The sequence below is a fragment of the Tachysurus fulvidraco genome, chromosome 14 (genome assembly GCF_022655615.1).
Source record: "Tachysurus fulvidraco isolate hzauxx_2018 chromosome 14, HZAU_PFXX_2.0, whole genome shotgun sequence".
NCBI classification, from domain to species: Eukaryota; Metazoa; Chordata; class Actinopteri; order Siluriformes; family Bagridae; genus Tachysurus; species Tachysurus fulvidraco.
The window spans coordinates 8,171,716-8,184,484 of record NC_062531.1 but is presented as its reverse complement, the minus strand read 5'-3'; the positions used below and the strand labels follow the sequence as shown (position 1 = coordinate 8,184,484).

General features: G+C 38.0%; 1 protein-coding gene across 2 annotated transcripts in view; it reads left to right on the top strand.

The window, feature by feature from the left end:
- The window catches only part of nphp4 (nephronophthisis 4), a 169,421-nt gene that overhangs the window by 13,238 nt on the left and 143,414 nt on the right, over positions 1 to 12,769 (top strand). The gene's annotated exons all lie outside the window — the stretch shown is intronic.

Genomic DNA, 12,769 nt, shown 5'->3' with positions numbered 1-12,769 from the left:
GTGTTCAGTTTGTTGATTCTTTGTTCCTAGTGAATAGAATAACAATGACATGGAAAAAGATTTACAAATCTATCAATAATCCTATCATTATGCATTCAGCAAGTAATGATTAAAACATGATGAGGCATGCTATTATAGGAAAGTAATCAGCAACCCAGAAGTTTATTGTTGTCCTTTAACACAACCTCTCGAAGTGTTATTCTTCTTATTAATACGATTCATGAACGTCTCTTTGTACTTTATATCCATTTATAGTTGCAGCTAATAATGTGAAAGAAGTGCACAACTCCATGCCCTGTGCGTGGAGTGCAAATGTTCTCCCTGTACATCTCTGGTTTCCTCTGGGTACTTCTGTACAAAAACGCTTGCAGTATGCCCGATCGACTTCACCTTATTGACTGTAGTGTGTTAATGGACATGTGAATGGGTTAACATGTCCATTAACACACTACGGTCAATATGGTGAAGTGTGTTAATGGACATGTGAATGGGTTAACACCCCACCCAAGGTGTCACCCACCTTGTGCCCTAAGTCCTGTGGGATAGATTCCAGTTTTCTTGGGACCCTGTGCAGGATAAGCAGGACAGAATGGAAGTTTATGCTTATTATTCCTGTTGTTAATTCAGCTTGTCATTTTCGAATGAACTGGGAAAACCTGAAGACTTTACTTGTGGTGGAAGCCTGATACTGAGACTGATACTGGAGACTCCTTCCATAGCCTAAATATCAATCTTCTTCTTCTCCTCCTTCTCCTTCTTCTCCTTCTCCTTCTCATCCTTCTGCCACATTAATACATAAAATATTAGAACAGGAACATTACTATAAACCTTTGTTTTGATGTTACAGCCCTGATCGGTCTAACCACCTTCCGACCAATCTTGTCCTCATAACATTTTATGACCTTGAAAAGAAAATTTGCTGAATCATATTCAAATGAAACTCACTAATATTTCAGCCTTATTTAACTGAACCTTGAGCAAATACTCATTTCAGATCAACAAACCTTACGAATGGAACACGATTGATCCTTGAGTGCATAAAGACTATTGAGATGCTTGCAAAAGAAGGGTTATTGTACTAGTCAATAAAACACGGTGAATAGGACGGACCCTACAGTGGGTATTATCAATAATAAGAAAGAGCTTGCTGTGTATTGTGCAGCTTCTACACAACTATAGAAAGACCTTGTTGCATTTCGGTACATAATGTGCCAGACACAAATGCCTAGTATTTTTATTACACATGTCATTTATATTTTTATTACAGTCTTTAAATAGACTGTTAATAATAATGTAATGACCATTAAACCATTAAAAAGAAAGAAAGAAAGGAACGTGTCAGATGAATTTGGCATTGCTGTTAGGTTAAGTAAGTTTATCTCTAGGTTAGACAGAGCAGAGTTATATGCAATAAATGGTGGCAGATTTGTTTGTAGTGGAAGAAGGTGGAGCTACGAGGTGCTGATGCTGGGTGAGATGTACATCATTAGGGTTTACTTACAACAGGAGACAATGTAAAAGATTTCAAGAAGAAAAAGTGTGCATGTGTATATATAATGCCATTTTACAAAATCTGTTTGTTTAGGATATATATCGCCTGGGGTTAAGCAGTTTATTAGAGGTAAAATGTGGTAGAACTGCACAGTCCATAAAAAATTGCTGAACAAATTCATGGCTAAAGTTTCAGAGGTCAGATGAGAGTGGTAGACTGGCTTGAGCTGACAGTAAGACACCGGTATTCTCAGTTAAATCAAATAACCACGTGGTGAGCAGAAAAGCTTCTCAGAACATGCAAAGCCATTTAAACTTGGCATGGATAAAATACAGCAGCAGAAATCCTCATTAGGTTCCAATACTGACAATAATCTGAGGCTCAGTTGATCACAGCTGGGTAGTTGAAAATCGGAATAATGCTCTGATGAATCTAGATTTCTGTGGAGACATCCAGAGGGTTAGAACTGGGTGTTAACAGATTTAATTCAGGGGACAAACTGTCTTGTATAAACTGTTCAGGCTGGTGGTTGCATGCATGCATCTCTTTATGGGCACAAATGAACTTATAAGGGCTACTTATGTGATGCTAATATAACAAAAAAAAAGAAGGTTATCTCAATCTGGTGATGAGTTCAGCAGGCTCACACTGGCCTCATAGTTATCAGATCGGATTTTATTAGAGCGTGGTAGAATGAGAGATTTGCAGCATGAATGTGCAGTTTAAAACAAAACTGCAGCAATTATGTGATGCAATGGAGCAACAATCCTTACCATGCTCCCATAATCTGATAAGGCCTTACATCTGTGGGTAAAAATGAGATTTTGAGAGTTCAGTGGTGTATAAAATCTACTAGGGTCCAGTAGCTTATGTGAGTGCAGTAACAGGCCTGAATGCTTGCTCTGATGGCCATTTTACTAGCATGGTCTTGGTCCATGTGTCCTTTAAGTTAATCGTCACTGCAAATCAATACAGACTTCTTCTGACCGAATACCTTTATCTTGTCCTGATGGGAGTGGCGTCCTCCAGAATGGCCCAGCCCACATGCACATGGCTCCATGACTTACTGAATGCTTCGCTGAGGATGATAATATACCAGTAATATGCTATGAACCTCACGCACATCGGATTTCAACCCTATTAAACATCAGTAGTATGAGATGTTGGACTGAAGTGTTAAACAGCGCTCTCTAGCACCATTATGAAAACACACACGTGTACAGGAGGATGAAGGGCCATGTCGTGTTCTGTTGTCTTCCCTTTATGTGTCATTAGCATACTGTTTTTACTAAAACTCAAACACCGTGTAGTCCAACATGCCCTTCTTTGCTTTAATTACCCTGTCACCAAGAGTACAGCTATCCACTAATCTCTCTCTCTCTCTCTCTCTCTCTCTCTCTCTCTCTCTCTCTCTCTCTCTCTCTCTCTCTCTCTCTCTCTCTCTCTCTCTCTCACTGCAATAGCAAAAGTGCCTCTGCTGCACTAGATGACATTTTAATATGTCCCCATTAGTATGCTGTGCTGCAGCTTTTTTAATGCTTTCACCCACTGAATGATTTGTTGATAGCTTTGTTATGAAAAGTATTTTCATTTAAAACATATGCCATCACTGACAGTTTTTCAAAGCCATTTGGTTACCTATGATGGGTGGATTAGTGGCATTAAGAAGGCTTTCTCACTGGCAGTTTAGTTTGAAACGGAGCACGGTTTGCATGAGAATTGATTATGCAGACGGAGAAGCGGGCCATGGTACCAAACCCGAGACTACTTGTAGGAGGAGGTGTGAGTTCGGCTGAGCTGAAACTTTGCTGAGATTCCTGTAAATGTAAATGCAGCTCGCTCTCAGGTCCACACTTGTTCGGGAAGTAAAGCAACCTGCGTATGTATTTTTTTAAATTTATGCCGATAATAACTACATTCATTTCCACAGCACGTGTGTACCAGGAGCAACAGGGGAACATGATAGGACAGGGTGAAGAGATAAGGTGCCTTACTCACATAGTCCTGTTTTGTTCTTCATGTGTTTTTGTGGAGAAGTAAGACGAACGCAAATGCACCGGGTTCAATCGAATCAAATGAGTCTGAAACCAAACCAGGAACGTTGTGACGGGACACGACGATGACTGATGATTCATTTTTTTTATGCAGTTATTCCTTAATTAACTCTTTTCGCCAGTAGACTGATGTTCCATTAAACCAGCAGAATGGAAATTAACCTATAGGACATTTTCAAATAGGATAAAAAATGAATTTCTGTGTCCCCAAAATGCTAATATAAAATTAGACAAGACACTGTTGGCTTTCCAGGTGAGATGTTTTTTACATTTGTTGGGATAACAGTACACAGAATATCTGTGGCTAAATATAGCACCTTCAAATTTCAAATGCTTATGAACAAGCACTCGGGGCATCTTAGAATTGGGTTTGATTCACCATTTACTCTGAAGATTATGTGTGTGTGTTTTATGGGGGAAACTAATTCATTTTTTATTTTCATTTTTTTTTGGAACTTTTACGAATATCTTGCCCCTAGTTGGCTAGGTAAAAACAGAAATATTTATAAAGACTACAAATTCTAAAAGCCTTACGTGTCTATTTTCATATGAGCCATTAATCACCACCATGGAGTGTGACATGACAGACATTCGATGCTAAATATGGATACAACCAAATGAGAACTTTATTTTTGGCTTCTGGATAAAAAGAGTTAAAATGCATTATAAACTGTTGGAGATGTCTATAAATAAAGCCATTTTATCATTGTATAATGTGTGCATTTGAAATTATTTTTAACAAACCGAGCAATATGCAGGGTTTGGGCATACGAAGCTGTGAGCAATGTTACTGCAGTCACAACCTCTTTTTCTTGCTGTCCACGATGTACTCATACTTGGAAATCAAAAATCATTTAAAACTTTTAATCTTAAAGCATCAGAATTAAAAAGCTGTATGCAATGATTGTCTTTGCAAGCTCCTCGTTCTGCCATATCATCACCGTGGATCAGATGACATGGGACCTGTATAGAAATGAAGATCTTTTAATTTGAAGCTGTCAAATTTCATATCATTTGAAAAGTTAAGATTGGTGAAAACCTTTACAGGCAGTCAAACCTCACAGCTCGATATCTGAGCAAATCCGATTATATACAGTATTTGACCTGGTGTAATATCATCAGAGCAGCTGTTCCAGTTGTGCATCTGCGCCAATACATCTGTATGCCCTGGGCAGTTTCGGTTGAAGCCATAGGTGGCACAGATGCTGGGATTGATGCTTGAAGCATTGCAGGTTAGATATCTGCTTCAAACTAGATCGACTAAGGTGCGAAGACGTTTCTCATGTCACTGAGTTCCAAAGTCCAGACGCGTGACCGACTGAAGATTTAAGAAGCCCCGATTATACTGTAGCATCGTCATACTATCATGTTTTCAGCTTTATACAAACGGCATCGCAACAACAATGAAGGCATGTTGGAATCCACAGTTTGTAGATAACCAATGGCATTAGATTCATTGGAGAAATTTTGTCAACACTAGTGATGTTTTCTACACAGACACGTGCACACAGACTACTTACAGGTTTATTAAAGCAAACAACAAAACATGATGCAAATGCAGAGAGAGGTGTTTGAAATGAGTTTTTAAAATGAGCAAGTCTAAAGCGGATTGCAGATCCCTGTAGTGGACATTTGGCTTTCTACAATAACTCATAGTCTTAGAGCTGCAGCATTATACCAGATAAGTAATGAAGTGAATACAAGGAGCTTAGCTTTATTTATTTATTTATTTATTTATTTATTTATTTGCAGTAGTTTGTCGGGTGTAACTCCGTGTCACGTTGAGTTAAAATCAGTTTTAATTTAATTTAAAGACTATTCAATTTTCTAGAAAGAAAAGCAACGTGCTCCTGCTTCAGTAATGTTGTTAGTCTTCAGCTTGTTCGACATTCGTTCATTCAGTCATTCATTCATTTATGCATTTATTCATTCATTCTGAGCGGCTCCGTTTGACAGGTCCAATCACCTAATTCAATGTTTGGCAGTGACACACGCACCACTGAATTTCTCAACTCTATAAGTAGAACAAGATGGATAAGAGACTTTCCGATCTAGTTTAATGACTCGAAGGGGGAAAGAAATGAAGCTTGTTTAAAAAATACTTCAAATGAAAAAAATCGTAATTTAAAAAAAAAAAAAAAACCATTAAACCTAAAGACTGTTTCTTTATATAAAAAAAGTGAATTAAAGTGAATTATTTTTGTTTTTTATACCTGAACATTTTACCAGTGTAAAGACTCCACCATCAGCTACTAACTAGCAGCTAATCATTTTAAGAACTAGCCCTCGAAACTCCTGCTCTCTCATATTTAATAAACTCAACAAAAGCAATCGTTAAGGTTGTTGTAACATTAACACATAACTGATTTGAAATAATAAAACACCGCACTTACCCTACAGACATTTTATGAACATTAATAAAAGCGAGTGGCATTTTTTTTGCCTGTAATATTATTAATGACAGAATAATTGCAGCAGTTATTATATGCTAAAACTTCAGCATGAGGGTTTAGTAGAACCGCAGCAGCATTGACAGTGACTCTGTAACTTTCACATTTCACACTGCTCGTACTTTAATCCGGGGTTAACAGTTAATCCTGGCTATTCATAATCGGATGCTTCACACTGTACATTCGTAAACCTTGGGTTAATCTTCCTATTTGCATATTTACAGCCACGATTTGATAAATACAGCACAATACTGCTTAAAATAACAGCTTTTCTCATAAAGAACAGTTCTGTTTACTTCTGTTGAGGTTAAGGTTATTGTATTATTTATCAGGGTTCAAGCCCAACACTGCCAAGCTGCTTCTGTTGGGCACCTTGAGCAAGGCCTTTACCCCTCCCTGCTTCAGGGGTGCTGTATCATGGCTGACCCTGCACTCTGACCCCAACCTCCAAAGTTGGGATACACAAAGAAAAAAAATTGTGCTGTAATGTATATGTGACAAGCAAATGTTTCTATATACAGTATATCTATCGATTGTATTTCTGAGCAGGTTTTATCTTTCACAGCTTTCTAATATTCTTTTGACCAGACGTGCACCTCTGTTATGTTTAGTGTTTTGGTGCCGTCGAGTGTTGCTGCATCTATTTTGAGGTGTTGAATTGGCCGCCAAATTCCCCAAAACTTAATCCTGAAAAGCGTCTGTGGGATATGATGAACAAACAAGTCCGATCCATGGAGGCCACACCTTGTAACTTACAGGACTTAAAGGATCTGTTGCTAACATCTTGGTGCCAGATACCACAGACCACCTTCAGGGGTCTAGTGGACTCCATGCCTCAACGAGTCAGGGCTGTTTTAACAGCAAAAGTGGGACCAACACAATTTTAGGAAGGTGGTCATAACGTTACATCCTGATGGGGTGTCTAGCTGTAACGTCATCTGTAAAGTCAACACCTCATCATTTCACACTGTACACGATTTGCACCACAATGCGGGGCTAACACTGCAAAAGTGCTACTAATCCTGCTTCAGAGTGTCAGTGTTTCATAACCCTGGGTAATAAGAGGTGCTCTACCCTGCTTTTACATTACACATGAGATATGCAGTTAAATGTGGGGTTTAGAATGAAGATAACTCGGAGTTTAGTGCACTGTGTAAAGCCCTAAGGAATAAAGCACTTTAGGACATGCATATGCCATATCATTGTTTAATTTCCTATATTATTATCCCCAGTTAGGTTTTATTTCTTACATCTCTTATCTGGAATAAAATAGTGTTTCCTCTCTGTTTTTATTTTCTTATTCATTTATTTCTTATTAGTATTATATTTTTTATTTTTTTTAGCACTGATTGCATGCAATGTCCAGCAAAATGTTCAAAGGAGCTTTTACACACACACACACACACACACACACACACACACACACACACACACACACACACAGGATTAGAAAGTGTTGCGGAAAGCACTAATGCTTGACAGGAAGTGACAGGGTTAAGTCTTTCCTGCTTAAACTGGAGACCAAATTACTCCAGTCACCAGGAACCAGTCACTTTTTAACACTTTCATCAACAGTCACTTTATTTTGTTGTTATTGACCTGCAGGAAATAAGCAGGCTCTATATCATTAATAAGAAACAAAAACAAGTTCAGTTTTTTTGGAGAAAAAAAGCTAAATTTTAAACTATGTCAAATGTATGTATTATCTGAGGACGTGTGGGTTAATATCAGTTACAGCAATTGTAAAAAGAGAGAATAAAAAAGGGAGGAGTGCAAATGACATCACATCCTATGATTTCTATTGATCTTTTTTTGTAGAATAATTTATTGCACTTTCTACATGCTGTAATATGATAAATTAAACTTCTTAAGTTCTCTTTCTTTTCACTGCATAAGAAATGATCTATTTTTATATAGAATTGTTTTACATTTTTTATTTTTTTTTTTGTATTTCATTTTTGTATTAAAGTAGAAGTACATAAGTGATGGCTGAAAAGTGACAACATGCTCGGAGATGTTAAAAAAAGAAATAATAAATAAAATCCTTGGCGGTAACAGTGATACCCAGGAGCTGCAGTGTTTTTTCTGTCCTCAAACCTCAAAGCAAAGATTTGCCTCATAGGTTCCTCCAGGTCAATTTAGTTAGAGGCAAACATACGAATCGTTGCACTTTCCTCCAGCAGATATCTAACAGAAACTTAAACTTCAAACCCAGCGTCTGTGGCACCTATTGGGAATGGCTTCAAATGAAACTTTCCACAGCTTACAGATGTCCTGGCACAGATACCCAAGTGGAACAGCTGCTGTGGTTCTGACCCGACTGGTACATAAAGTACTCTACTGGACCTTGCTGATGTTTTTCTGCTCATTAATGATAGATTAATAAGCTTTGCATACTTGTAATTACGCAACCAGCCCTGAGATTTCATCCTTCAAAATGAAGCATCATTAGGCTTGATATGAGGATTATGAGCTCTAGTGTTCATCAGGGAAGTTTAGAACCAAAAGTAGATCAGTAAAGAGGAAAAAATTAAAAAATAAAATAAAAAAAAAGCTTAAACATCCCCAATGGAAAAAGTGTTTGACTGTGTAAAAGCTCACAGCATGGTACCACCACCTCTCATTCACTCTCAGCTTTCATCTAATAAGATTTCTCATCACTGAAATGTATCGAATGATTCCTGGTCATGCAGAACGAGATTATTGTACAAACGAGGTGCGAATCCTCAAATGTCATATCACTGGTGTTTTGTGATTCATCTCGCAGTGAATGAATAATCAGATGTCCAGGATTACCTGATTATTATTTTTTCAATACTTGTAGCCATAAACACTGATTTTGTCTTGTCTTGTTTCCCCCATTTATTTATCTATCTATCTATCTATCTATCTATCTATCTATCTATCTATCTATCTATCTATCTATCTATCTATCTATCTATCTATCTATCTATCTATCTACTTGGACTGACAAAATTACAAACATTATTGATTTCACGCAATAGTTTTTTGAATGGCTTAGTGGGTAGCACATTCGCCTCACACCTCCAGGGTCGGGGTTCGATTCCCGCCTCCGCCTTGTGTGTGCGGAGTTTGCATGTTCTCCCCGTGCCTCGGGGGTTTCCTCTGGGTACTCCGGTTTCCTCCCCCAGTCCAAAGACATGCATGGTAGGTTGATTGGCATCTCTGGGAAATTGTCCGTAGTGTGTGATTGTGTGAGTGAATGAGAGTGTGTGTGTGTGTGCCCTGCGATGGGTTGGCACTCCGTCCAGGGTGTATCCTGCCTCGATGCCCGATGACGCCTGAGATAGGCACAGGCTCCCCGTGACCCGAGAAGTTCGGATAAAGCGGTAGAAAATGAGTGAGTGAGAGAGTTTTTTGAATTTATTTCATTTTATTTTATTTATTTATTTTATTTATTTATTCATTCCTAACTACTTGGATTCTTCTTTTAAACTACAACTAGTGAAGACTCATACAGTATGATTTTGCTTCATATGATGGTCGTGTTCACGTTCGTCGCACGTGGATCTTAAAGGGCTTTGGCTGAATCCGTGTCGTGGTGACGTTCACCTCGAAGATATAAACGTTTGCAAAAATATGCACTATATTCGTTAAAGGTCATACTATATCTATATCAATATATTCCCATTCATATCATCAGCCATCGTATTGTATTTATTTGAAGTATTTTTTTTATATTTTGTCTATTTATTTCCCAAAAAAAAAAAGATTTTTTTTTTTGATGAATGTATCGCTCCTAGTCGGCTACATAAAAACATAAATATTTGAGTGTTTACTTTGATACGAGCTATTAATCACCACTGTGGAGCCTAACATGACAGACATTCAATGCTGAACCTAAACACAATAAAGCAGGTGCAAATTACTTTTTTTTTTCTTCATAAAAATGTAATTGCCTGCACTATCTATATTCAGGTATGTTTATATAAAGTAAAAGGACACTTGCACTATAACATTGTTGTACAATTACAGTTTTTTCCAGCATTGTATAGAGGTGCCTGACTTTTAATCTTTGTGAGCCAGAGTCCAGCTCAGTGTGATGATTTCTCTGCTCATATTGTATGAAATTGGAAAGAGAATTAGAGGCTGCTGAAATCTGACGGGTTCAGCTGAGGTCTAGGTTTGATTGATGCGTCTTGTGTATGTGCCGTGTGTATGCTGGGAAGAAGGTGGAGGCGGGGGGTGGACCTGAAACCAAGTATTAAAGGGCTAATTTCTGTAGGATCTGACATCCTACAGCATCTAGATTAAAGTCGTTTGCAGAGAGAGGATATTCAAAATAAGTTTACTGGTTCAAAATAACTTTTTTGTAGACTGGTGAAAAGCAAAAGAGTCAAAAAACTAACAAGAGTCTATGATACTGGGAAGACTAGTGAATTAAATGACCCTATAGGAGCATGATGACAGATTTATTTATTTATTTATCTATCTTCTCCCTGCTGTTCTGATAGGTTACTTTATTCCAAGGCATCAATCAGGTTCACCCCCTTTTCTGAGTGAAAATATACAACATATACACAATCACTGAATCCCCGAGTCTGCAGCTGCGACTAGATGTCTCCTCTGTAGAATATTGCGAGGTCTCTCAACAAGGCCTTTCCCCAAGTGACGAGTGTGAAACGAGAATCAGATGGAAAAGATACTCAATCGGAGAGCGCTGCTTTTATCTGGGTCTGTCGCACTGAAATGGAAAGTGTCAGAACGGAGGAGAGCGGAGGCAGCATCTGAATAGGAAATTCAGTAGACGATTGACCTCCAGGCAGAGACTGGTAAGAGAGAGGAACCGAGAGGGAGGGATGGAGAAAGAGTGAGAGAGAGGGGGGGGATGGAAAGAGAGGTGGAGGGAGGGAGAGAGAGAGATGGAGGGAGAGAGAGATGGAGGGAGGGAGAGAGAGAGAGATGGATGGAGAGAGAGATGGAGGGAGGGAGAGAGTAGTAGCGAGCTGAGAGGCGAGGGCAATGGAGAGCAGTAGATGGATCGAGAGTGAGCGAAGTTATTGAAGTGTGAGATCGATATTTATTTAGCGATAGAGAGGTAAGAGATAGATTATTATGTAGTATACTATATTTATTTACCTATGTGAGTGAAGAGAAATATATCACATCTTCATTTATATAACTCTTTATTAATTTATATATTTATATATACCCTCTTTCTCTTTCTCTTTTCTCTCCTCTTTCTTCCTGTCTTCTTTTTCTCTCTCTACTTTCGTGCTTTTCTCTCTCTCCCCCTCCTTCTTTCTCGCCTCTCTCTCAATACTTCTCTTTCTTCTACTCTTCTCTCTTTAGTTCTCTCTCGCCTTGTCTTTCGTTCTATCTCTCCCTTTGCTACTTTCTTTCTTTTCTTTCTTGCTCTCTCCCCCCCGCCCCTTCCCCATGGCTTTCTTTCTGTTCTCTTCTTTTGGTCTTGTCTTGCTCCTTGTCTTTCTTTCTTTCTCGCTCTTTCTTTCCCTCTTTCTTCTCTCGTATTGTCCATCGTTCTTTATATGAAATATATATAAATTATTCATTTATATAAATATTAGGAATTATGTGATAGATAGAGAATTTATTAATTTAGAGTTATATATATAATTTATTTATTATATATATACAGACGTATTTATATAAATATTTATATTTATAGATTGATTTATATATAAATGTTTTATTTTATATATATAATTTATTTATTTATAGATATATATATATATTTCTTTAGGATCAAGCTAGATAGATGATGTATGTATAGATAGATAATTTGAGAGAGAGAGAAAGAGATGGAGTGAGGGAAGGAGGGAGAGAGGGAGGGTTGGCAGACTCAATATATCAGCCATGCAATATATAGTTATCTTGAGTCAGGAGTTAGCTCAGGGTGGATGTGGGTGGATTCTGGAAAAATCAGTTGATTTCATCCATAAAGGAACAAATTGAATTTGTTTGGCACTTTGTGTTTTAAAAGTTAAAGTAGCATGAGCCTAGAACACGGCTTCAAGGTTTTATTGTCACAGTATATAACTTACTGTGAAATTCAAAACCTGACATTTTTACATTTACGGCATTTAGCAGACACCCTTATCCAGAGTGACTTACAACTGAGCAACTGAGGGTTAAGGGCCTTGCTCAGGGGCCCAGCAATGGTAGCTTGGTGGACCTGGTGTTCGAACCTATGACCTTCCGATCAGTAGCCCAACACCTTCACTGCTGAGCTGCCACATCCCTACACATGTTCCTCTTTGCATTTAAATAATGAAATAAAAATAAAGAATAGACCAGAAATAAAAATATTTGCTTGGGACACTATACAGATAAAACTGAATTGAATAAATAGAGGACTGCAACTCTGAAGTCTGACGGTCTGCAGGAAGAAGCTCTTCTAAGCCTCTCAGTTTTAGTTCTCAGACTTTATAACCTCTCGTCTGTTCGCAGCAGTTTGATGATCTGAGCAGCTAGATGCTGCATCATCTGGTATAAATGTCCTGCACAAAGGACAAAGCAGATCTGGATGGACGAATATCCACATTGCCCAGATGTGATTGGGTTTATATTTAATCTGTTCTAACTCATTTTATCTCAGGGACTTTTTCCTTGCACCGTCACCTCTGGCTTGCTTATTAGGGAAAAATCAATAAAATTTTTGAAATGAGAATATATATATATATATATATATATATATATATATATATGTATATGTGTGTGTGTGTTTACTTCCACGTGTCCAAGACAGCAAAATTTTCTGTGGGCGTTGTTCTTTCTTCACTGTCAATCAC